General features: G+C 36.6%; 1 long non-coding RNA gene across 3 annotated transcripts in view; it reads right to left on the bottom strand.

Moving 5' to 3' along the window:
* The window catches only part of LOC134760547 (uncharacterized), a 32,956-nt gene extending 10,489 nt beyond the window's left edge, over positions 1–22,467 (bottom strand). The window contains exons 1-3 of one of the 3 annotated variants that reach the window (XR_010138214.1): positions 22,199–22,467; positions 4,208–4,377; positions 3,166–3,242 (exon numbers count right to left, since the gene is read on the bottom strand). This is a non-coding gene — a long non-coding RNA (uncharacterized LOC134760547). The remainder of the gene's footprint in view (positions 1–3,165; positions 3,243–4,207; positions 4,378–22,198) is intronic. The other 2 variants (XR_010138215.1, XR_010138216.1) reach the window with 2 other exon arrangements.
* Positions 22,468–25,085: the final 2,618 nt, after the last annotated feature.

Below are 25,085 nucleotides of genomic sequence, written 5' to 3'. Positions count from 1 at the left end.
TCAGGAAGACAACTTTTCTCAATACCTTTCTAAAATATGATCAATGTTAAAAAAAAAGAAAACCCAAGACCTGTCTATCTGATGTCTTCAAGAGACCCATCTCACATGCAATGGCATCCATAAGCTCCAAGTAAAGGGTTTGAGAAAGATCTACCACACACAGAAAATACAAAAGTGCAGGAGTCACTATTCCTATATCAGAAAAAAGACTTCAAACCAGTAACAGTAAAAAAGAGCAAAGAAAGGCATTACATAATGATAAAGGGTTCAATTCAACAAGAAGACTAAGCTATCTTAATTATATTTGCACCCAACATTGGAGCACCCATATTCATAAAACACATACTTCTAGATCTACAAGGAGCCCTAGACAGCCCACACAATAATTGTGGGGAACTTCAACAACTCACCAGCACTATTAGACAAATCATCAAGGCAGAAAACTAAAAAAGAAATTCTGGACTTAAGCTTCACATTTGGTCAGCTGGACCTAATAGACATCTACAGAATTTCCCATTCATCAACGACAAAATACACATTTTTCTCATCTGTATATAGAACATATTTCAAGATGGACCACATGCTCAGCCATAAAGCAGGTCTCAATAAATTTAAAAAATATATAGAAGTCATACCAACCACATTCTCGGAACACAGAGGAAACAATATAAATCAATGCCAAGAAGATATCTTAAAATCACAAAATTGCAAGGAAATTAAACAACTTGCTCCTGAATAACTTTCAAGCAAACAACAAAATATAGGCAGAAGTGAAAAATATTCTTTGAAACAAGTGAAGAGAGACAAAACATATTAAAATTTCTGGGATATGGTGAAAGCAGTGTGAAGAGGAAAGTTTATAGCTAAACACCTACCTCAAAAATTTAGGAAGATTGCAAACTAATGATCTAACATCACATCTAGAGGAACTAGAAAAACAATAACAAGCTAACTCCAAAGCTGGCAGAAGAGAAGTAGTAACTAAAATCATTGTGGAGCTGAATGAAATTGAGACCCCAAAACCCATACAAAGAATTAACAAAACCAAAAGTTTATTTTTTGAAAATATAAACAAGATTGTTAGACCACTAGCTAGATTAACAGAACAGAGGGAAGGTCTAATTAGGTACAAAGAGAAATGAGAGGTGACATTACAACCAATCACACAGAAATACAGAAGATCCTCAGAGACTATTATAAGCACCTCTATGCACAAAAACTAGAAAATCTAGAAGAAATGAATTCCTGAGAACATGCAATCTTTAAAAATTGAATGGGAAAGATATTGAAACACTGAACAGACCAATATTGAGTTCTGAAATTGAATCAGTGATTTAAAAAAAAAAAAAACCTGCTAATCAAAACAACTCTAGACCAACTGGATTCACAGCCAAATTCTACCAGATGTATGTAGAAGAGTTGTTACAAATTCTACTGAAACTATTTCAAAAAATTAAGAAGAAAGGATCTCCCCCACAAGTCATTTTACAAAGCCAGCATCACCCTAATATCAATGCCTGGCAAAGACACAACAACAAAGAAAACTACAGGCCAATATCTCTGATTAATAGAGATGCAAAAATCTTCAACAAATTACTAGGAAACCAAATTCAATACCACATCAGTTAATTCACCAAGATTAAGTAGGCTTCATTCCTGGGATTCAAGGTTGGTTCAACATGCGGGATTTAATAAATGTGATTTACCACATAAACAGAATTTAAAACAAAAAAACATGACCATCTCAAGAGATGCAGAAAAATATTTTAATAAAATCCAACATCTGTTTATGATAAAAATTCTCAAGACACTAGATATTAAAGGAACATGCTCCTTAATAACAGCCATCTATGACAAACCCATGGCTGACATCATATCGAACAGGCAAAAACTGGAAGCATTCCCTTAAGAGCTGTAACAAATTATGGATGGCCACTCTCACCACTCCTATTCAACATAGTTCTGAAAGTGCTAGCCAGAGGAATCAGCAAGAGAAAAAAAAAAAAAAAGGCATCCAAATAGAAAAAGAAGTCAAACTCTCTCTCTTCACCTGATATTATTCTACACCTAAAGACTCCTACAAAAGGCTCCTGAACTGATAAATTATTTCAGGAAAGCTTCAGGATACAAAACCAATGTACAAAAATCTGTCACATTTGTGTACCCCAATAACGTTCAAGCTAAGATTGAGAACAAGAACATAATCTCATTTAAAATAGTTACAAAAATTAAAATACCTAGAAATACATCTAACCAAGGAGGCAAAAGATCTCTAAAAACTGTAAAACACTGGTAAAAGAACTCATATATGACACAAATGCAAAATTATTCCATGCTTATGAATTGGAAGAATCAGTCAGTATTGTTAAAATGGCCATATTGTCCAAAGCAATCTACAGATTCAATGCTATCCCTATGAAACTATGAATATCATTTTTCACAGAATTAGAAAAAAAAAAAAAGACGATTCTAAAATTCATTTGGAGCCTCTAAAAGCCTGAGTAGTCAAGGCAATTCTATGAAGAAAGAACAAAAGATAAATATCTAATATCCAAATTGTAGTTGTAGGTAAGCCATGGCATTTTGCCTATGCCCTTTCCTTTTCATTCCGTAGTAGGTTTTACAATTGCAAATGTCTCACGTGTGTGCATACATATCTGTGTATGTGTTTCCATGAGTGTGCATAAACTAAGAAAGCCCTTTTAGTCCACATTACCTGGGAGCCATTAATAGTCATATGATAAAAATAAGTATACAAAAATAAAAATTACCTTTACAGAAGCTAAAAATCAACAGAGTAAAAGTCATCATTCTTAATATTCATAGAAATGTGGAGACACACCCTCTATTTCCATAAGATGTCCAAACAATGTTTGAGTTAAGCTTCTCGAATTCTCAATAGTTTACACAGATGTCAGTTCATAAGCAGTACACACAGAACATGGAGACTAGTATAATTCCTGAAGGGTTAATTTACAAATGGATGGATTAGGGTTGGGGCAGAGATACCACAAAGGATAGTGAAGTAACCTGTCACTTTCTAGCAGCCATTTCCTTACCACAAGCACATCTGAAGGAGAAGGTGCATTACTCATAATCAGAAGTAAAACATCCTGTACAGTCTGTGTTTTGTTTGAATCAGTGGTTAAAGATGTAGCTACTTACAGGGAAGAGGTAAGATGGATTAGTATATTGGTCTAACTCTTCATCCTTCGCAGCTCCTGTTACAGGTTCACCATGAGCTGAGGCCAATCAGGAGTCAGAGGATGCAGAAGACACAATGTACATTAAAAAAGGTAATGGGAAAAAATGGCACATGAATCTAAAGCAGCAAATAAGGTATCTTTCACAGTTTAGAAACATTAGCTTTCATAGAGATAACTTTTTCAAACACATACATGAGATAGTGTCTCTAAAATGCTTAGGACAATGTCTGGCTTGCATGAAAGAGGTTCTAAAAATTTGTTAGGTTTGGCGGGGCACAGTGGCTCACACCTGTAATCCCAGCACTTTGGGAGGCCGAGGCAGCGATCACCTGAGTTCAGGAGATTGAGACTAGACTGACCAACACGGAGAAACCCCGTCTGTACTAAAAACACAAAATTAGTCAGGAGTGCTAGCGCATACCTATAATCCCAGCTACTTGGGAGGCTGAGGAAGGAGAATCGCTTGAACCCAGGAGGCAGAGGTTGCAGTGAGCCAATACTGTACCATTGCACTCCAAGCTGGGCAACAAAATCAAAATGCCGTCAAAAAAAAAAAGAAAATTAGATTCATTTTTCTTCCTATATTTGCAAAATTTTCCAGCAAGAATGAGTAAATAGAAGAATCAAGGGCCCTTTTCTCTCAGAAGAAAGCATTTACTATGTTAAAGGGACATAAGCTGCATGTTGATGATACATCATTACATAAATATTTGACAACATCTGCTCCTTTATGAAGTAATTGGCATCAAGATTTAATCTATCAAATACATTTACTATGTGCCATTTTGTATAAAACATATTTATATTGCTTTGAAATGAGCAGATATTTGCAATGATACTGTCCTTGAGTGGAGTGTTCATATTACTTTAATTTGGTCTGATAATAGTGGGTAGCAAAATCTAATGGTTGTGGGACACAAACTCTGTTAACATTGCTAACTGAGGTACGCATTCAACTATTTTTGTATATACTTAATAGTTTTTGATGCTTCCTGGTGTACCTCTTGCTGTGGATTTCCAGCCAGTGCCAAAGATCTTGTTTGTATATACATATATTGAGTAGATATAGCAAAGTAAATAGTTTCTACAGGACTCCATGTCATTGATTTCACACCGTGATAGGCAGCAGTTGTTCCAGGATCTCTGCTAAAACTCCTCATATCTAATAGCACTGCAAATAAGAGAATGGACTTTATTCATGCCAAAGTCAAACAGAATCCTCTAAAAATTTAAGGGAATAATGGTCTTAATGCAAATATTTCTTTTCTGAATTCTAAAATATAGCTTTAGAAATTTATTGGAAAAAAATATATGTATCGTCTACTCTTGATACCTTGAAGAAAAATCTGTCCTGAATTTTTGTACATTTTTCTCTCTAGAAATAAATGAAAAAGTATTTTAGAAGACTACTTTACCAGAACTGTTAACATCTAGCAACTTTCAGTTGTATGTGATTTGGGGAAAGAGAAGAGGAGAGAGATAAGGTATTAGATACATTTTTGCCAATGACATTTAGTAGAAAAAATTAAAATAATATGGGCATAGCATCTCTAACCAAGCACAATTTCATTGCAAATATCTGCTCAGCTCAAAGCAATATAAATCTATTTTGTATCAGCTCAAAGCAATATAAATCTATTTTATATAAAATGTTATACAGGAAATATATTCAATAGCTTCAATCTTGATGACAATTACTTCATAAAAAAAATTTCAAACATTTATGCAATGATACATTGTCAACATGCAACTTGCCCATGCCAACTATATACTTCATTGTTTTCATTATCAACAATTCTTTATATCTCCTCTTGTTCTAGCTGCCACTTAATTTGTCAGCAGAATTTTCTAGAAAGGTGTTAGAGATCAAGAATGTTTTTTAAAATGCTGACGATAGAGAAAAAGGACATGATTAGGAAAGAACAGAGAAACAATGGTAATAACCAATTTTAACATTTTTCAGAATATGAAAGTAAAAAAAATGATAGTAGATTCATGTTATGACATGTAAAAAAAAGTATGCTTAAAAAGAAGTGTTTCTGTTTTTCATTTTGTCTACCTACTGGCAACCTCCTCTGTCTGCTGTAAAATGCTGCTAGGAAAAGATGTTGTAGAGAACTTATAGATCTTTGTATAATTTTATATCTCATTTTAAAAAGTATGCCAATGACCGATACATGTATACTAGTTAAGGTAATCTGAGTGGATCAAATTGAGCACCCCTGATTTCAAAAAATATTCCAAATAGATTACCTATGTGTATCTTGATTCTGGTAGAGGCTGTCTGTAGACTTGATGGTCAGTCAGTAATTACATCATAGTAAAAATCATGTTGGTTCAATTAAATAAAATATTATTTATTTAAAAATATAACAGTATGCCTCAAATATGTATGAAATATATTTCTACACTGATATACAAAAACCCAATTTTCTAATATATTGTGTACAAGAAGCATATAGTTTGATGTTGCAAACCATAGTTGGGTGGTCTGTTAGATTTTACAATAAACATACTGCTCAGTAGGATCACAGAGGAATGTGTGGTAATCAGGTAAGAGTGATGAGGTGAATATATTGGCAACCTGGAGGTTTGAAAAAGACATCTGAGCAATTCTTGTAATTCTTTATATTTCCAAACTATATAGCAAAGGCAGAATTAAGCAGAGAAAAAAAATGATAAGGCAAAAAGAAGAAAACACGATATCTTTTCATTGTCTAGCATGATTTTTTGCATGACCCATGGAATAAAAATATAAGAAATTAACTTTCATAAGCAATATAATCTAACTTGCTTATAAACACAAAAAGCTGTCTTGATCATTAAGATCATGTTTAATCTAAAATAATTTTCATTTAGGGAATTTTATAGATTCTTTGAAGTATCAAAATATCTGTACATAATTATAGCACCAATTATATGAGTTGCAGAGGTAAATTCTGCTTGAGCAAACATAAGAGAGCATATGTTTTCTTTACTTTTTTGCTTCATAGACATTTTTTCTTTTTAGAATAACACTCTCTTCACAACCAGAAAAATATATTTCAATCTGGTTTTTAATTTAAAAATAAGTCATGTGGTTCTTCATGATTAGTCTCTGATTTGAAAGCTTAGTCATTTGGGAAAAAGTAAATACTGTTCAATCAACACAGTATTTTCTTCGTTAAACTTTTTATTCATGTCTTTTAGTTTACCAGTACCAATCCTGAAATATCTAAGACTGAGGGTTTAAAAATTTCGCATCTTTAATATTCTTTTTTAAATTAATGCCTCTTTTAACACCTAGAACTCATTGCCTAGTGAATTCCTTAATGTAGTCTCCAATGGGTAATACATAGCTAAGCTTCCATTGGACAGGTAATGTCTCCTTTTTGATTGATTAAAAGGGAGTAATACAAAGTATTAAGTAAAACACTAATTGAAATACAAATATTTTAGATTATATAACCATCAAAAAATTATTCATACATGAAATTGAAACCGTTTCATTGCACGTATTTTACTGATTACAGAATTTGTAATGCATGTTCTACCCTGTGAAGAATAAAAATATCTTTCCAGAGTATCAAATATGTCATTGAGAATTTTATAGAATATGCTGCCTGGGAAGAAGTACAATCACCTGACATTGTTAAACACTGGCAAAGACAAAAATAACAGCATTTGCCAATGCACAATGCCTGGAAGTTTGTTGATATAGATGAACATGGACAGATCTTTCTTTAAGCAGTATCATCATTGGTTTTCCACTTAACAGAAATGAAGGACCTCATATTTATGATGACATATTAGAAATCATGACAATGAAGTTGTTCATTTTTCTTCTAATACTTTTCTCTGTCAAATAGACACTACTAGGAGAGTGCACAGTGAGTACTTACCGACAGGGTAGAGTTAAAGTTATCCATTCTGTTTAGGTGATCTTGCCCAAATCATCGTCCAATATAGTATTCCACTCTTGCAGTAAAGAGTGGTTATCCACTGATTTTTAAAGTTCTAAGTCTATATCCTTATTGGAAGATGCGGACAGAAGAGGGAATTGTTTGAAGTTTATGAGTGTACAGTAGAGAAAAGTAGCACATGCTTGCATTTTATTTAAGAGTTGTCTGTGTCTGGGTGGTCTTAAAATCAAACTACCTGTTTAGGGATAAGAAGTACTTGGTGGTAACAGACATCAATAAGACAGAACACATCTCCAATGACCCCAGAAGGAGAAGATGCATAAAGAGCTATTACAAAAGGTTAAAACTAAAGGAGAGAACAGGGATCAGAGAAACAGGAAGATGTGTACAGTGATAGTTCTGAGAAAGCTTATTTTACCTTAAAATGGCTTTGTTTTTTTTTTTGGAGACAGAGTCTGGCTCTATCACCCAGACTGGACTGCAAGCTCTGCCTCCCAGGTTCACGCCATTCTCTTGCCTCAGCCCCCCGAGTAGCTGGGACAACAGGTTCCTGACACTACGCCAGGCTAATTTTTGTATTTTTAGTAGAGACGGGGTTTCACCTTGTTAGCCAGGATGCTCTTGATCTCCTGACCTCGCGATCCGCCAGCCTCCACCTCCCAAAGTGCTGGGATTACAGGTGTGAGCCACCACACCCAGCCCCTAAAATGGCTTTTAAGTATTTCCTTCAATGAAAACACCAGATATATTCAACACCAATTCTAACACAAAAAGACTTGGTGGCTGGGCGCGGTGGCACACACCTGTAATCCCAGCACTTTGGGAGGCTGAGGCAGATGGATTCATTGAGGTCAGGACTTCAAGACTAGCCTGACCAACATAGTGAAACACCATCTCTACTACAAATACAAAATTAGCTGGGCATGATGGCGGTTGCCTGTAATCCCAGCTACTCAGGAAGCTAGGGTGGGAGAATTGCTTGAATCCAGGAGGCAGACGTTACAGTGAGCCAAAATCATGCCACTGCACTCAAGTCTGGGTGACAGAGCAAGATTCCATCTCAAAAAAAAAAAAAAAAAAAAAAAAAGCACAACGAAACAAAAAGTCTTGGCAAACAAACCATTGTCATTCTTTGGATAACAATTTTTTAACCATTTCCAATTTAAGGTCCAAGTGTCCTGACCCCCATGTCTGTAAGAGAACATTGCTAGTCACAAACGTTCAGGAAAACAATAATCCTAGCTTGTACTTCCCAATAACTAATTAGAAGTGTCTCTTCTGCAATTTGATTGAATCATCTCCAAGGAAAAACACTGTTGTAAAAAATAAATATATATATAATTATGTATATATTATGTACAATTTTAAATATATTTCATTACATTGATATTTTAAATATATATTTCATTACATTGATATTTTAAATATATTTCATGACATTGATGTACTCTCAAAAATAGTAAACATGCAAACTAAACTCCTAACTGTTGCTTAGACCACACTATTGATACATGTAGTCAATAACCTTTCTCCTGAACTGTAATCTCACTGAAATAAACTGATCTTTAACCCAAAGAAATGTGAAGATCATCAGTATGGGATTACATCTCCTTTATAATGGCTTTAGTCAAGTGTAACTATACTACTGAGTATAACTACAATTGCATTAAATTGCAATTTAATTGAGAATATTCAAGAGTCCTTAAATTTTCAAAATATAAATAAAACCTAAATATTAAAACTGATTTTCAACAGAAAATGTTTTTACCTTGTATTGAAATTGTTAAACACACTACAATTACCCAATTTAAACCTATTCCAGGTAGATATTTTTCTGAATCCAGAAGCTAGTAACATATAATATCTCTGTATATATCATCTTTACAAGATAGTTTTAAATATGACATATTTACAATCACTTAAATTTTGTTTTTGCTACCGATTGACTAGTGATAATTCATACAATATCCTCATTTTTCAAGCAATAAGCTATTTTATAGTAGTTAGCATTGAGATTGCTCCACAGTCAATTTTCCTCAAACTATATTTTCTTCCTCTGGAATCCAAATTAATCATAGATGGTAATATCCTTCGTGGAAGGACAACTAAGGAGAAGACTTAATGGGTGATTAGTGGACAATTATCTTAGTTCTTTTTACAAAATAAGAAGACTTAATTTTTAAAACAAATTCAAAGTATTTTTTATATTTGAATAACTTATCCACAGCTTGGATATAAGAACTTGTATTTTTTATGTTTCTACACTGTAGTTTTGAGTTACCTTTGTGCCATAATCAATTATGGACAAAAAATATAAATACTAATAGAGCACAAGATTTAAGAATGAAACATAATCCTTACCCCATCACCCTTTCTGAAAAAGATAATAATAACAAGAATGATTATAAAAATGCATATGTAGCATAAAAACTATTTTCATATCCTGATTCTATTGCTGATAAGAAGGATATGGCATCTCTTTAAAAAGAAGATAACTGTGGCATTTAAAAATATAGCCACGAATACTTTGAATGTCCTGACATCAAAGGGCAGACATCATGTTTCTTCCCCCTAAAGTCAGACAGGCTGTGATTGCTTAAACTAACTGAGCATTAAAGTAATTCTATGTGACTTCTGATGCAAGATTATTAAAGGCAATACATTGACCCATTAACTGAAACACTCAGGAAAGCTACCTGTATGATTCCATGCTGTGAGGGAGCTCAAGTTATATGAAGAAGCAATATTCAGACACTCTGGTTAAGAGATTATTTTGAGCCCAGCTTTTAAGTCATACCAATGTAGAAGGCAAACATGTAAATGAAGAAGCTTTCAGAAGATTTCACTGTCCAACGTTTAATTCATTCCTAGACATCTAGGACTTCTCAGAGGCCCCAAATGCTGTAGACCACAGAAATGTCACCCCACTTTGCATTTTCAACCCCCTGACCCCAAAATATATGATGACGACAAAATGGTTATTGCATCATGCCACTGAATTTGAGCAGTTTGTTTTGCAGAAATAACTAGCAGAAGCAATCACAAATAGAAATGTTTTCTTTCTCCACAATTTGGAAGATGATGGTCTTAAGTAAGACAAAAAGGAAAGAGATGAAAATGTGGCATAGGACAAACCTGAGTCTTCCATTTCATAGCTGTCAATTTTGGCAATTGGTATTTAAATCATGGATGATATTCTCATATTCTGGGCATTTATGAAAGGTTAAATTAGATAGCATAATTAAAGTATCAGACACAACTGTGCTTTCAACAAAAAAATGCATAATTATTTCATCCCTCCCTTTATTAAATAAATTTTAATAGGTCCTTTTATAGGTGAAACATTAGTGCCAGAAAAGAATTTCAAACTATATAAATAAAAAATAATGTTTGGCTTTTTTGAAATTAAGGAAAATTTCATAGTGCAAGAGGTATTGGTAATGCAGTCTATAGAGATAAAAAATCATTCATTTTAATAAATACATGACTATCTCACAGGAAGAATACAAAGTTTGAGATACACAGGTAAATAAAATGGTTGCATTTCCAGTCCTCATGGAATTTAGAATCTAGCAGGTAAATAAATGGGAATCACAAACAATTTTTAGCCTGATGAATTTTTAATAAAAAGACCACAATAGTATAGGAATATAGAGCAGCAAAATTTGCCCTTGTCTCTTTGAAAATAAACCATTAAACTGATTCAAAATAATAAACAGTAGCTAATGAATATTAGAGAAGTATGCCTTGAAGCAGCAGCAATAGACATAAAAGCTGTGAGAAGAAAGAATGCAGAACATCTTAGCAAAATTGAGAGAGAACTAGTGTGTTTGGGTCATAGACACCAGTAAGCACACGTGACTGGAGAGAGAAGTCAGGGCTATATGAAAAGGACCTTTAGTAGATTACCAAATTTCTCTTAAGGGCAATAGTATATTATTCAAAGGGGTTAAGCAAGTGATTTCAGATATTAGTTTTAAAATGTTAGCTAAAGAATGCACAATCTATATGACTCTCCAGACTAAAACTTTTAGGGATTTTCATACTTTTTTTTCCCTTTTGATGCTCACGACATACCCTCATTCAAAAAAGTTTGGGCATTATTCTTCTATAATTATATAACAGACATAAGAATACTTGATTTATGATTTGTACTGTCATGCCCTGATTTAGGAAACAGAAATATAAAGGCTTTTTATCACACATGAGACAACTGGCAAAACTATTTAAATTTATCGCTATGTTGTTTCATGATTTAAAAAAAAAAAAATCCTACAAACTGAGTTTACACTCCAAACTCTATCCCAAGTATAGCAGGACATTTCATAGAAATTAAGAGGATTGGTTAAGTTTTGAAAAACTAGTATGTAGCTTTATATAATTACTAAACTGAAGAACAAAATATTATATTATGATAAACCTCTCATATTATTTTTTGTCATAGTTTCAAATGTCTATATATTTGCTTCACATTTAACTATTGACACTTGTAGTTTGAAAGCCTCTTAGTCTTTCTTGCTGTCTAATGGATGTTTGCTTAATAGGCCTTGATACTACTGTAGGCTTGAATTTATATAAATCTTACCTCCAGAACACACAATATAATAACTACCTATCCTATACAGAGGGTCCAGATATTCTACCTATGTCTTTCTGGTCTCATTCATAGAACTTATTTCTACTACTGGGACACTCTTCTCATGAGAAAACAAACAAAAAACAGAAACAAAAACAAGTCTACTTCCTCTTCACTCTCTTGCTTCTGCTCCCTGTCTCATGAATTCAGTTTGCTGCTTCTTTGCTCATGGAAAGGTTGCTTGGATCCAGAATGTGACTTTCCTTTCTGTGGTGCTGGCTCTTCTGCTAGCTTCTTTCCTTTTATCCTTTTATTAAAAACTATTCGAACATTTTATTTTCAGCATAATTTCTACCAACATTCATCAGACTTAGTAAGGAATCTCTGATTAAAGTTAAGCATTATGGCTATGTAAGTTAAATGAAAGTTGAGTATATTCAACATGTATAAATATTGGCATAAGCATAGCATCCAAAGACATACTCTTACAAGATAACTAAAACACTTAATTTTGATATGTGAGAGCTTGTTTTGAAAATGAAACTCTACACCCACACACAAACATAATATTTACCAGAAAATTTTCAAGTTATTTTTTTCAAAGGAATGTCACCTACTATGATCACAAAAGTTAGATGTCAGGAGTAATTAATTATCTCAAACTTTTAGCCACAATGCTTAGACAGTAGAACTAAAAGTTTTAAATTGGGACATAAATCTGAAACAAAAAGTTAAATTGGCTCTGTGGGATCTTATGTATAACTAAGAATGCTTATATTTTTCATCAAACTATTCTCTTTTAAAGGTTTGCTTTATACCCAATTAGTTTTGCTGTATTCCGAGTCATATGTTTAATAATGAGAAAAAAACGTTTTCTATATGTTGTTTTAGAAGACATGGAAAAGCACTTCAGAATTTTGATACATACTTTTTTTCTGACAAAGTAATTTTTCACTTTGTTACAAATTCGAGTGTGTCAACATCTACTCTATATATTAAAGTCCATTCAACACATGTACAATAGAAATAATGTAATTCCATTATATCATATATAATGGAAATAATATAAAATGCAAATGACTGTGCAAATAAGTTGACAAATTGTTGAAAGTTATTTGCTAGAATATGAAAGTCAAATAATAGAAGTTGGGGAATACCAAAATATCATGTGCTTTTTTATCTGTCTAGGGAGATTGATTACTTAATCCACTTCTTTTTAAAGCTTCATGAGCACTGAAATATATTTTGTAACTCTTTCTGAATGAAAAGATAATATTCATACAATGAATGTCAGGGTTTCATGTTGATCTTCCTATTGTCTTTTGTTTAACATCAAAACAACTTTTCAAAGATAACAATATAAAACAAAAATTATTTGAATATCTTGTTGACTTCTCTTGGAGAAAGAAATACACTGAGACCCAATTTGCTGTAGAGAGTGAGATTCCAATGCATATTTTAGAAGAAAGAAGAAAAATTAAAGAAAACCTTAATTTCCTTGCATAAGAAATAAATGCAGATGTTCCACCTCTAGAATGGCAATGTGAAGAGCTCCATGGATCTTTTATAAAATTGTTGAAAATTATAAAACAACCATCACCTATGTCACTTGAAAAGTCATAATGGTACGTAGAAAATGAAGTATTTATTCAAGAAAATCTACTGAAACTCACTAAGAACAGTGAGAGTTTTTTTTGCATTTGATCCACAACCCATTCTTACCTCTCTTTCTCACAGCCTATCTTGATATAAACTCTACTCAATGCAATGTAGCCAAGAACACAGGACTTTTACTAGACCCTATTGAGAGGCTGTAGTATCTTTTTGGGAGTAACAGTACATTAGAATTTTTCATTTCTACCCCCACCTGCTACCACTACCTGTTCTGGAGGTTAAGTTTTGTTGAATGTGGCCAAGAAGTAGGATGTCACTTCTTCCTACCAGCTTTAATTCATGGAATGAGGACTGTTTGGGTGCAACACACTGAGAACACTGAGCCCTGATTGCCTTCTTTCTGGTTTGTAAGGCAAAGTTCTCATTCCAGCAGTGGCAGGCTGAGATTACCAACGGCTACTTCTCATCCCAGTGACCCAGTCTCAAAGTAGGGCTGTCACTCCGAGAGGAGAATGCTGCTCTCTTTGCTGCAATCACCAGAGCCAAAGCTCAGAAGTTTTGCCCAAAGGAAGGGGCAGAACATACAGCAGAGAGTGTAAAGCTTTTCCCAAAAGAAGAGTCTGAGGAAATTTCAACTTCATTGAACAATGAAGTGATGGTAAAAAGCAAGTAAGAGAGACTGGCACTTTATTACAGACATATGCTTTGAAACAAAGGTCAGCTAGTTTACCAGGAATAACCCAGGAAAAAGACAGCTAAGAAGAGCCCTTCTGGTGTCAGGAACAAGTTTCAAATGCTGAACAAATGAAAAGACCTGAAATAATAAATAAGACTGTTAATATAACAAAAGCTGTAAACACATAGTATGTTTCTTTTTATCTCTTTTTTTAAGATATAAAATTATGTCAAGTGTGTTAGTCTGTTCATGCTGATACATATATATATACCAGGGACTGAGAAATTTGTAAAGAAGAAATTTATTTCTCATAGTTCTGCAGGCTGGAAGTTTAAGACCAATTTGCTGGCAGGTTTGATGTCTGCTCAGGTGCCTTGAATACTGCATTCTCCAGAGGGGATGAATGCTATATTTTCACATGGTGAAAAGGATGAAAAGGCAAAGGGGTTCTAACTCCCTCCAGCCCTTCTATAAGACACTCATACCATCCATGAGGACAGGTTCCAGCTCTTAATGCTGTCACATTGAAATTAAGTTTCAACATGAACTTTGGAGAGGACAAAACAACAAACCATATCATTGAGTAACAGTTATAACAATAAATTATTGGGTATATAGCATACATAGATGTAATGTGTAAAGCAATAATAGCACAAACAGAAGAAGAGCCAAAGTATACAAAACTGAACAAAAGAAAAATTTATATATACATAGATCACTAGAATTGTTATGCATCTAAAATTGATTCTGTTAAGATGTATACAGTAAACCCTAAAGTAACAAGGGAAACGTTGAAAAAATATAGATAAATTATTAAATTTAAATTAAATGTTTTATAAAAAATACCTAATTCAAAAGAAAGCAGTAAAGGAGGAATAGAGGGATGAAAAGACATAAGGTATACAGAAAACTGAAGTAAAATGATGGATGTAAATCTAACTATACTAGTAACCTCAAGTGAAAATGAATTTAAATATTCAAATGAAGGAAATATTGTCAGACTGGAGGAAAAACAAATTAATTAAACAAGATCCATCTACATGTTGTCTGCAGGAGACACATTTTAGATCCGAAGATGAAAATTCATAGAAAAAAAAGGATGGAAATGTTATATGATGCAGGCAGTAACCGCAAGAAAGCTGGAATTGTTATATTAATATCAGAAAAAAATAGACTTTGAAACAAAAGGGGTTACAGAGGTAAAGAGAGATTTCATAAAAATAAAAGGACCAATATCTCAAAAATAAATAATTATAAGCATATATATGTGTGTGATGAAAGGCTTCAAAATCCATTGACATAGAAACCTCCAAAAATGAAGATTAATTAGACAATTTAACATACTTCTTGCAGCCTTGGATACTCACTTTCACAAATGGATAAAATGACTAGGCAGAAGATCAACAAAGAAATACAACACTTGAACAATACTACAACATAACCAGACTGATTAGATATTTAAGGAACACTGTAACAACAGTAGATTCTCAAGTGCACATGCAACATTATCCAGGAATACCATATCCCAGGCCATAAAATAGACCTCAATGAATTTAAACATTGGAATAATACAAAGTATATTTTCAGACAATAATTGAGTAAAATAATAAATCAGCAATAGGAAAATTTGGGAAACTCAGAATTATGTGGAAATTAAACAACATGCTATTAAATAACCAATGGGTCCAAGAAGAAATAAATTAGAAAATACTTTAAGAATGCATATCTCCTATGTGATGCAATAAAAGTAGTTCTCATACTCAAAAATTACATTCTCTAACCTGCCACCATAAGGTACTGAAAAAAGAGCGATTTGAAACTACAGCAACCACAAGAAAGTATTAGGGATATACAAATTACTGAAATAGAAAAACAATTGAGAACCTCAACAAAGCCAAAAATTGTTTCTTTGAACACATCAACAGTGGCCACAATTTAAATAGACCGACCAATGAGGAAGAGAAACTATTCAAGTATTAATGAAATTTTTAAAAGGACACTAAACTTAAATAAAAAATTATTATAAAAGTACCTATGAACAATTATATCAAAAATTTAGATATTTGTTAAGAACTGGACAAATTCTAAGAAACATTCAAATTAGCAAAAATGAGTCAAGGGGAAATATAAAATCTTATCAAGTAAAGAGATTAAGTTAGTAATCAAAGCTACCACCTCGGGAAACAATGACAACAGCAACAAAATCTTCTAGCCAAGAATGCCTCTACCAAACTTTTAAAGTTGAATTAATATAATTATTTACAAACTCTTGCAAAAAATATAGAGAATACACTTCCCAGTTTATTCTATGTAGTATTACCGTAATAACAAAACCAGACAAAAGCATCAAAAAAAACCCAAAAAAAACCACAGAACAATATCTTTAACAAAAATAGATGAAAAAAAGTCCTCAGCAAAATGCTAATGATCAAAATCCAGCAATACATAAAACCTAATATACTATAACCAGGCAGGACTTATCTCAGGAATGCAAGAAAAATATAAAATAAATGCATCATTAACTAGAGTCAATTATACTGAGTTTCATTTTCCCTATTGATTACCTACTAAGTTGCTTCCAGTTTTACAGTATTTTGTACTGCCATTCCTAGACGCATATCTGGACTGTTTCACAGTATCGACTTTAGAGAATATAGAGGGATAATCTTGGAAATAGAGAAACAATATCGTTCATTGATTTTAAAAGCATGTATATATATACAAGTAGTCAAAAAGTCATCTTAGCCAAAATGAATTCCATGTCAATGAAAATAAAATAACGAAATGATACCATCAATCAAAAAGAGATGAGAAAATGGAGGAAATGAATATTGGAAAATAGAGTCACTGACTTCATTGTTGGATTTCTGGTGAAGCAGGTAAACAAATTAAATTCTCTTCTGTAGAGTTATCTTATCTAGGGCCACATGTCTTTAACCTGGCACCAACGAAGTACTAAAACCATATAACAAAACATTCTTTTATTAATTCCATATTCATCAAATGATTTTCTGGTATGCATTTTGGTTCTCATGTAACTTTGTCTATCTAGAAAGAACACTTTTGTTAATTTAAAAGGAATATTTCAGTTCCTACGCATTTCTTTACATTAACTGGTTTAAACACCGATCTCCGTTAGTTAATGTTAGTATACCCCCTACCCAAAACTGGATTAATAATCAGGTATCTGGGCAGGAAATGCTGTGCCGCAGGGTCTACTAGCAGTGAATGAGTAAGGAAATGATTTTGTGTCTTTCTGTAGTAAGGCATTCATAGCTTCTGTTTTACAAAGCATAATTATAGCTACCAATAATTTGGAGCCATAAATCATCAGTAAAAGGCTATATTTGTGTGCAAAACATTTGATATAAAAAGTTAAGGCTTCCAGTCTTATTTTATTTTGTTATAACTTTTCTAATTACATGGTACTATATTTTCAGATATGAGTACACACAATGAAAACAATTAAAAAAACAAAATTACCATTCACAGTTTGCCTTTTCATCAAATTGGTCTCATGTCATATAAACGTAGTTTATTTTAGAGATGCAGTGTTCCTTTGTATTCATAGCATCATCACTCAAGATGGTATTATGGTGAACATTTGGGTCATTACACTGGCTTATACTTTAACAGATTGCTATGAAATTGGATCTTATCCTTAAGCTCCAATGTCTGTATGGCCCTGATAATGCTGAAAATGCAGTCCTCATTGTACCTAACCTTAGGAAACGAATAAATGGCTATATGGAGTCCTGCCTCCCTTTGTGCTTTTATATTCCTGAGGGCATGATTTTGTAATACTTCACAGAATATGTCAAAGACTAATTGTGAAATAGTTGGATGTAAGTTATTTGGATGTCCCTGATTACACAACATCTGCATGTAAGATAATACACTATTTTCAATTATGATTTTGTCAAGTTCTCAAAATACAGGATTGGCTTTTAACTGAAACTATTTCTGTGTGCTGGCATAATACCATTTGTGCTATTTTCTTATATTTATTCTGTATATTAAAAAGAGACATTAATTAAAAGGGCTTTTGTGCTTATTTTAGACAATAAAGAAATTTATTATGAAAGTTTACACATAAATATGCTGGATAGTCATTTCATAATAAAGTATGACATTATTTTATTTATGTCTCCCCAAGGGTAAGGATCATTCAAGCAGAAATATCTCCTGTATCGGTATTTATTCACCTAAATAGACTGTTTTGGTTAAAATTTTAATGAAAAGTCATGCTTATATTACTGTATAATTTTGTATATGCATGGATATTTATCTGTTTAAAGTAGAGATGTAGTTGACATGAAGGGATGTCTGCCTAGTTCACGAAAGTATGACCATGAAAATATCATTTCTATGATACTCCCTCCTTATGGGAGCTATCCCCTTTGTCACTCCAACCTTGAAACTGTAATGTCAGAGATTATAGTATCTACTTCCCTGTGCAGTACTTTTTGATCCAAGTAATAGATCCATGATCTGAGAATAGTCAAAGTGCATCTCAGATTTTTCAAGAGTTGGAGAGAGTGAAGGTTTCACTTCTGATGGTATATGTTGTAAGAATGAGTCTGTATCTGTCAGTGCCAAAATAAGAAAGATGGAATAAGAATAAAGCTGATGCTCAGAGAAGAGGGAATGAGAGAGGTAGCATTGACTATTTAAAATCCTTCCTGAGGTCAGACCCACAAATGCATTTTCTGTTATTTTATTTCAATACTGATAAAATCTTTTTATGTTTATAGTTAGTTCAAATTAGTTCTTTTTTTCTATTTCAATTGAAATAACAGGTGTAAAAAAACACAAAATTACCCCATTTCCCCTTGCAAATGTATTGTTCTGAAGCTAGACTGATGTTGAAATACTCGAGGTCAACCTAAAATGATACTATTTTACTGATGCCTTCATTTTTAGTATATTTTCCTTAGATTTTACAAGAGGTAAAAACATCTAGTACAGATGTGTTTCCTTTTGAGGTTGCTTTTCATCTTATCTGGTGTGTGTGTGGCTGGGACAATGGAACACGATGGAAAGACTGAAAATGATAGCGTCCCAAAAAGCTGTTTTTACAGTGTGAAGCCTAGCCTCAGAGTAAAATCCCAATACTATCATGCAAAAAATTACTAGGTTTGCAGCAAGTATAAATAGGTTGGAAAACTAAAAAGGCCTATGAGGCCCTATAAGAACCCTGTTAATGTTTAATAAAGGTAAAGGTAAAGTACAACAGAAATAAAATGCAGGAAATCATTGAAAGTCTGTCTTTCAGGATCCTTTCTCAGTCTCACGGACACATTTTATCTGCATATTATGAACCTTCAAGATTTGAGCTTACTATAATAATTTAAGAGAAGTGCAGAAAAGTCTTTATAGCAGGCTCCCTCATACATTGTTGGTCATATACTTCTTAAGCCACGTTGTGTAAACCATCAAACTAAACATTCTAAACGATGTAGACCAGTTGGCACTAAACTTAAAGCAACATATTATGAATCAGTAACTAGCACATGCCATTTTCATCTTGCTCACTGTCAGTGTTATGCTTCCAATGCATCTCTAGATATAAATATTAAGCTGTTCCAGTCCAACTGTAAGAGAGCCCTCTCTTACGTTGCCATACATTAACATATATAAGAATATAAGATGCGTTGAGGAAAAAGTATCAAAGGATTGAGAAATCTGCACAAATTTTAAAAAGGATTAAGAGGCCAGGCTATATTTAATGTCATCCAAGATAATTCTAGTGCATTGGCATTGTTTTTTTACGTGCCTTTTCTTTCTTTTCCCATTGACTGATTGTCTCCTAACTAGTTTTAATCAATTTCATAGAATTTGCGTATAAGGCACACATTTTAGTCCAGTTGTTTTACAAATTTATAAAGCTAGATAATCACCTACACAATCAAATATAGAATATTCCCTTCACCTACACATTTATTGGACGACCTTTGCCAATGAAATTCCCCACTTCAACCCCAGAAGGTTTAATGCATTCTGTCTTGGGAATTTCAAATGTTATTTACACGGAAGCATACGGTATTTATTATTTAGTATCTGCCTTCTTTTCTCTAGTATGTGATAAAAATTCACCTTTGATTTTTTTTTTGTATAAAGGAATGACAATCCTTCAATTGTAAAAACTAAAGAACATAACACCCAACTAATCACATGCCTTAGGGGTGTATTTCTGAAAAATAAGATACATATTTTAAAAGCAACTTTATTAAAACTCAGGGCTATTAATGTATATATACAAATACAACACTAGAAAATAAAGTTGTTTCCAGGCCGGGAGCAGTGGCTCACACCTGTAATCCCAGCACTTTGGGAGGCCGAGGTGGGCAGATCACGAGATCAGGAGACTGAGACCATCCTGGCTAACAGGGTGAAACCCTGACTCTACTAAAAATACAAAAAATTAGCTGGGCTTGGTAACCTGCACCTGCAGTCCCAGCTACTGGGGAGGCTGAGGCTGGAGAATGGCGTGAACCCAGGAGTCGGAGCTTGCAGTGAGCTGAGACCATGCCATTGCATTCCAGCCTGGGCAACAGGAAAAAAAAAAAAAAACAAAAAAACAAAAAAACAGCTTCTGCAAAGCAGAGGAAGCAATCAGTAAAATGAAGAAACAGGCCGGGAGCGGCGGCTCACGCCTGTACACCCAACACTTTGGGAAGCTTGAGGGGTGCCAATCACGAGGCCAGGAGATGGAGAACATCCTGGCTAACACGGTGAAACCCTGTCTCTACTAAAAAGACGAAAAAATGTCTGGGCGTGGTGGCAGGGGCCTGTAGTCCCAGCTACTCTGGAGGCCAAGGCAGGAAAATGGCGTGAATCCAGGAGGCAGAGCTTGCAGTTAGCGGAGATCGCGCCACTGCACTCCAACCTGGGCGACAGAGCAAGACTCCGTCTAAAAAAAATTAAATTAAATTAAAACTTTTAAAAAATGAAAAAACAACCCAGAGAATGGAAGCAAGTATTTGCAAACTATGCATCAGGCAAGGGGTTCATACACGAAATATATAAAGAACTCAAACTGCTCAAAAGCAAAAATACAAATGATCTTATTTAAAAAATCTACCCAAAACCTTTGTCCCCCACCATTATTTCCCTACCTTCTTTTCCCGACCGCCTTTGGCCCCCTCCCTCTCACCACCCATTTTCTTCCACCATCTGCCCCCCAAACTTCATCATTTTTTGCCCACCCTCATTTCACAAAGCCTTCTCTACTCTCCTGCTCAACACCCTTTTCCCCATCCATCCACCCAAACCCTTTCCGCAGTTTCTTCCCACCGTCTTTCCCCCTTATCCCTGGCCGCCCTCTTTTTCCCATCCCGCTCTCATCACCCTCTTTTGCTCCTTTATCTAAGCAAAAACATTTTCCCCCATCTTTTCCTAAAACCTTCTCTGCACTCCTGATGCTCACTACCCTCTTTTCCCCCTTCATCCACCCTGTTCCTCCTTGCCATTCTTTCCCTTCTCCATCTACCCAAAAACATTTCCCCCGTCTTTTCACAAAGCCTTCTCCCCACTCTTATTCACTTCCCTCTTTCCCCCTCCATCTACACCCCAAAACTTTCCCCCTTTTCAAAGTCTCTCTCCTTTACCACTCGTGCTCTTCTTTCCCCTATCCTGCTTGTCACCCTCTTTTTTGCCCTCCATCTACCCCAAACAGTTTTTCCGTCATTTTCACAACCCCCTATCCCTGGCTCCCTCTCGCCACCCTCTTTTCTCCTCCTCGTCACCCTCTTTCCCCCCTCTATCTATCGAAACACATTTTTACCCACCGTCTTTTCTTTCTCCACCGTCTTTCTTTTCTACCACTGTCTTTTCACAAAACCTTGTTTTCCTCCTGCTGGCTACCCTCTTTTCCCTTCTCCCACCTGCTACCCTCTTTTGCTCCTCAAGCCAACCCCCCCCCACTGTATTTTTTCCCCACCGTCTTTTCACAAAACCTTCTCTCCCTGCTGGTCGCCCCGTTTTCCCCCATCACCTCCCTCTTTTTCCTCCTCCCACTTGCCACCCTCTTTTCCCCCTCCATCTACCCTTAAACTTTTTACCCACCGTCTTTCTGCAAAACCTTCCTTCCCTCCCACTCCTCACCCTGTTTTTACACCTCCATCTACCCAAAAATTTTTTTCCCCCACCATCTTTTCGCCGCCATCTTTTTGCAACGCCTTCTCTGGCTAAGTTATCCTTTTTTCGCTTTGGCACTACCTACCATCCTTACTCCCCTCCATCTATCCCAAAACTGTCTTGCTTCTCATACCGCTACAGCCGCGCTGCTATCTCTCCGTTGCTGCCAACAGCTGCAGCGAGGCGAGCCGCGCTCCAGCGGCTCCAGCCTCCAGCATACGGCCAATGACTCCTGATTCTTAGTCCTCTATGTTGGGCAGCAAGCAAGTCGACAGGAATATACGGGAACCTGAAAACACATGATCACTTTTCAGCATCATTTATATGCCGCGGTTATGCCCACGGAGGTTCCCGGACTGCATGTTTTGACGGATGAGAAAAAAACCTCCAGGCTTACTCTGACTGGACTTTATGATCATGTTCTGATTGGATAAGAGCAAGTCTTAACACAACCAATCACAGCATGAAAATAAAGTCCAATCAGAGTAGACCTAGAGGTTTTCTTCTTGTCCAATCAGAACATGTAATCCAGGAACTGCATTTGCATAACCTCCTATATAAAGTATGCTGAGGTCGCATCAGGTCATTTCAGGCTCTTCTGTGTCGAGGGGAGGAGCTACTCTGTGCCTAGTTTAGAGGACTGGAAGAGGCCGCAACCTTCCGCCTGCTGGAGGTTGGAGGATGGATGGAGGCTGAAGGATGGATGGAGCCTGGAGCCTGGGTCACTACCTCGCTACGGTTGGTGGTGGCGATAGAGCAGTAGGAGGGCGGTGGGCAGCAGGAGCTTCTCCTGCTGGGCTGGAGGACTAGAAGGAAGAGGCACCGCCACATGCTGGAGGCTGAAACCTGTGCCACCATGGCTCGCCTCGCTGTGGTTGTCGGTGATGTCGGAGACTGCAGCTCAGCCACAGTGGTAGAAATGTGATGGGGTAGGTGAGTTTCCGGGCCTGCCCTGTACACCTCTGGGGGCAAGGGTTGGGTGTCTCATTGGGGCTCACTGCTAGAGGCTATCCTGCCTGTGGCAGTGGTCTGGCTGGGGGCACTCTCCAGGTTTGCATTGCTGGCTGTGGGGCAGGTTGGCTGGCTATCTGGGGCTATACTGCCCGTGGTGGCAGGGGTGGTGGGGGATGCAGATTGTGTACACTAGCGTGTATTGCGGTGGCTGGTGAAGGGTTAGGGACGCTGTCTTCTGCTGCACTGCCTGCCGCCAGGGGTGGGTTGGGTGGAGTTATCTGGGGCTACGATGCTGGCAGTGGGGGGTGGTTTAGGGGCGTTGTTGGGTGCTGCACTGCCTGTGACTGGGGGGTGCACCATCAGGAGCTGAACTGCCCATGGCTGCATCAGATTGTAGGCACTATTGGGTGGTATGCTCCCTGAGGTGTGGAGGGTATTGAGGTTACATTGCCTGAAACTGTAGGGTGTGTTGGATGTGCTATCCGGGGGCTACACTGCTAGTGGCAGGGGGCAGATTAGGGGTGCCATGGGGTCTACACTGCCAGTGGCGTTGGCGAGCTGAGGAGGTGGCTGCGGCAGCGACAGCAGTGGCCTCCTTCTTCTGGTAGCCTCCAAGTAAGGGATAGTTCTCCTTTTCTTGGACTCCGGACTCTAGAAGTCGATTTTCTCCCGTGCGAGCTAGATTGCACAGCAGGGCCCCCACACCCATTGTGGTTTCCCGGCCCGCCCTCATGCTGTGTTGTGAAGACCACCTGGGACTACGAGGCAGGGAGGAGTAGGCACCATGGGGGAAGTGGGAGACAGGGCACTGTGGGTGGAGGCGTCAGGAATGGGAACCAGCCCTTGGGTGGGGAGGGCTGGCTGGGTCTGAGTTTCTCCTACTCAGGCTCCCCCAGGAGGACAGCCTTGGTGGGCCCAGCAATTGTTGGCCAGCTAGACTTGGCCAGGGGCCGGTTTCAGTGAAGGCACTCACTCACTCCGACCCCAGGCCCCAGTTCCTGGCCAGCTTTTGCCAGAAGGAGAGGTTGGACTTTGGAAGGTGGCTGTGAGTGCCTTCAATGAAACTGATCCCTGACATCCAGTCACCAGCATGACAAGGTGAGGCTCTAACGGTTCCACTCCCTGAGTCCTGTTTTGTGTTCTTCTGGCTTTGCCTGCCCATCTGCTGCAAGCCAGGCTAAAGGAGGAGAAGGAGGAGTCGCCTGTGGTACGGTCGAGCAGATGACGTGGCTCTGCAGCTTGCCTCATGCAGTTGGATGCAGTTGGTGGTGGAGATGGAGACCGCAGCTCGACTGGAGCGGTAGGAGGGCACCCACGGGGGCCAGGTGGTAGAAGCCTGGTAGGGTGGGCTGGTACGTTGAGGGTGACTGGTTGTGTTGGCATTGGCGCTAGTGGTGGTAGCAGTAGGAAGTCTGGGGCCCGGGACGGGGGAGTAGGAGCACTGCAGGGCCCATCCCTTTCTGGGGTGGGGAGGAACCTGTGGATGCTGTAACGAAGGTCTCGGTGGCAGTGGTGGTGGTACGCCTAGGGCAAAGAGGAGTCCTCCCCCTTCTCCTGCAGTCTTTGGAGTGTGCCCTCCTCCTGCTGGTTCCTGAGCTAGGCGTGAGTGGCAGCATTATCTCATTCTTAACAAAATTTAGGGGGTGACTATTTGTATATCCTTTTGCTTGTTTTCTGTTGTAATACTCTTGGAGTTACTCAAATTTTATGAATCGAGGAGAGGATAAAAGGTATCATAATAGGCCTTCTAATTCTCACACCTGTTCTTTTTCCTTTCTTCCATTATGTATTTTCTTCTCATTTTCTTGTTTCTCTTCATTTTCTTTTGCTACTGCTTCTATTTCATGTTTGTATTCTTGTTTCTCCTCCTGTTTTTTTTTTTTATGCCAAGCAATGGCCTTAAAACACCAAAACTCAGTTAAAAATAAAATACTTATCACTGTTGTATTTTTTGAATAACTGATCCCTTACTATGTTTTAGAGATGAGGAAAAAAAAAAGTCAGTTGTATAATTAGTT

Source organism: Pongo abelii, chromosome 19 (assembly GCF_028885655.2).
Source record: "Pongo abelii isolate AG06213 chromosome 19, NHGRI_mPonAbe1-v2.0_pri, whole genome shotgun sequence".
NCBI lineage: Eukaryota > Metazoa > Chordata > Mammalia > Primates > Hominidae > Pongo > Pongo abelii.
Note: the sequence above shows the minus strand (reverse complement) of the source record. Positions and strands in the feature narration are given on the sequence as shown.